Here is a 2,578-nt window from a genome sequence, read left to right on the forward strand (position 1 = left end):
GCCTCAGCCTCCCAAAGTGCTGGGATTATAGGCGTGAGCCACTGTGCCCAGCTGAAAGAGATTTTTTTAAAGACGAGCCAACTGGCCATTTATCACAAAGAAGAAACCTTGGTAGAATTACAGGATACAGCTGCAAAATACTTGGTATAAAGACTAAGGAAAAAAGATACTAGTTAGAAAGGAAAGCAGCATAGAATAGCAAGTAAAATGTAGCTACAGATAATAATCTCGAAGGGATCAGTGAGTGGAAACGCTCTTAAATGGCAGCCACAGAGATTTTAATAAAAGGTAATGTTCTGAGCTGGGCACGGTGGCTCACGTCTGTAACTGTAGTACTTTGGAGCCAAGGTGGGCGGATCACTTGAGGTCAGGAGTTCAAGAGCAGTCTGGCCAAAATGGCGAAGCCCCATTTCTACTAAAAATACAAAAATTAGCCAGTTGTGATGGTGGAAGCCTATAATCCCAGCTACTCAGGAGGCTGAGGCAGGAGAATCGCTTGAATATGAGAGGCGGAGGTTGAAGTGAGCCGAGATGGTGACACTGCACTCCAGCCTGGGCAACAGAGTGAAACTCCATCTCAAAAAGGAAAAAAAAAGGCAATGTTCTGCATTGGAATAGCTGCAAAAGACAGACTTTCACCTTGCTTTAAAGGAAATCTACCATTAGGGCAAATCCAGTGGGACAGCAGGAAAAAGATGAAACGAGACCAGAACTGAATAGTGGGTACATAGGTGCTCATCACACTACTCTCTCCAGGTTTATTTAGTAGAGAGACAGTCTCTAGTCTCACCATGTTGCCCAGGCTGGTCTTGACTTCCTGGGCTCCAGTGATCCTCCCATCTCGGCCTCCCAAAGTGATGGAATTACAGGTGTAAGCCACTGTGCCCAACTTCTATCCACTTTTAAAAGTTTGAAATTTCCCATAAGAATTTATTAAAAAAAGAAAGCCCACCAAGGGTTAGAGGGAAATTCTTCATTAGAGACTCTTTCATATCTTTTAAATTTGGAACTAGGTAACTATACTATTATTCTTTTTCTTTTTCTTTTTTTTTTGAGACAGTCTCGCTCTGTCGCTCAGGCTGGAGTGCAGTGGCATAATCCTGGTTCACTGCAAGCTCCGCCTCCCAGGTTCATGTCATTCTCCTGCCTCAGCCTCCCAAGTAGCTGGGACTACAGGTGCCCACCACCACGCCCAGCTAACATTTTCTATTTTTTAGTAGAGACAGGGTTTCACTGTGTTAGCCAGGATGGTCTCGATCTCCTGACCTCGTGATTCGCCCTCCTTGGCCTCCCAAAGTGCTGGGATTACAGGCGTGAGCCACCATGCCTGGCCAATTTTTTTTTTTTTTCAGACGGAGTCTTGCTCTGTCACCCAGGCTGGAATGCCGTGGTGTGATCTCAGCTCACTGCAGCCTCTGCCTCCCGGGTTCCAGCAATTCTCCTGCTTCAGCCTCCCGGGTAGCTGGGGTTACAGGTGCATGTCATCACGCCCAGCTAATTTTTGTATTTTTAGTAGAGATGGGGTTTCGCCATGTTGGCCAGGCTGGTCTCAAACTCCTGCCCTCAGGTGATTCACCCGCCTCAGCCTCCCAAAGTGCTGGGATTACAGGCCTTAAAGGCCAGGTGCAGTGGCTCATGCCTGTAATCCCAGCACTTTGAGAGGCTGAGGCAGGCAGATCACTTGAGGTCAGGAGTTCAAGACTACCCTGGCCAAATAGTGAAACCCCATCTCTACTAAAAACACAAAAACTGGCTCTACGTTATGGTGTGAGCCTGTAATTCCAGCTACCCAGGAGGCTGAGGCAGGAGAAAGTGCTTGAACCCAGGAGGCGGAGGATGCAGTGAGCTGTGATTGCACCACTATACGCCAGCCAGGGCAACAGAGCGAGACTCCATCTCAAAATGAATGAATGAATACATAAATAAATAAACAAAATTATTTTAAAATTTAATAAAACACTACACTAACAAAACAATTCTGAAAAACAAAACAAACCAAAAATAATTCTGGTTTTTTTTTTTTTTTTTTTTTTGAGAAGGAGTCTTCGCCCAGGCTGGAGTGCAGTGGCGCAATCTAGGCTCACTGCAAGCTCCACCTCCTGGGTTCACGCCATTCTCCTGCCTCAGCCTCCCAAGTAGCTGGGGCTACAGGCGCCCGCCACCACGCCCAGCTAATTTTTTGTATTTTTAGTATAGATGGGGTTTCACCGTGTTAGCCAGGATGGTCTCGATCTCCTGACCTTGTGACATACCTGCCTTGACCTCCCAAAGTGCTGGGATTACAGGCGTGAGCCACCGCACCCAGCCAACATTTCTGTTTTCTAAAAAGCACCTCAATTTTATATGAAGTCCTACTGAAAGCAGTCTCCTCCTAAAACCTAAAATCTCAGCAATGATTTTAGATGAATAAAGAAAAAGCAAGGGTCGGGTACAGTGGCTCATGCCTGTAATTTCAGCACTTTAGGAGGCCGAGGTGGGCAGATCTCCTGAGGTCAGGAGTTCGAGACCAGCATGGAGAAACTCCATCTCTACTAAAAATACAAAATTAGTCAGGCATGGTGGCGCATGCCTGTAATCC

At 46.4% G+C, this 2,578-nt stretch overlaps 1 protein-coding gene across 3 annotated transcripts in view; it reads right to left on the reverse strand.

Annotated features, from left to right (window-relative positions):
* PDPR (pyruvate dehydrogenase phosphatase regulatory subunit) overlaps nucleotides 1-2,578 on the reverse strand; it is a 52,500-nt gene that overhangs the window by 27,040 nt on the left and 22,882 nt on the right. The window lies entirely within an intron of this gene.

This window comes from Colobus angolensis, unplaced genomic scaffold, assembly GCF_000951035.1.
Source record: "Colobus angolensis palliatus isolate OR3802 unplaced genomic scaffold, Cang.pa_1.0 Scaffold116, whole genome shotgun sequence".
In the NCBI taxonomy this organism is placed as follows: Eukaryota; Metazoa; Chordata; class Mammalia; order Primates; family Cercopithecidae; genus Colobus; species Colobus angolensis.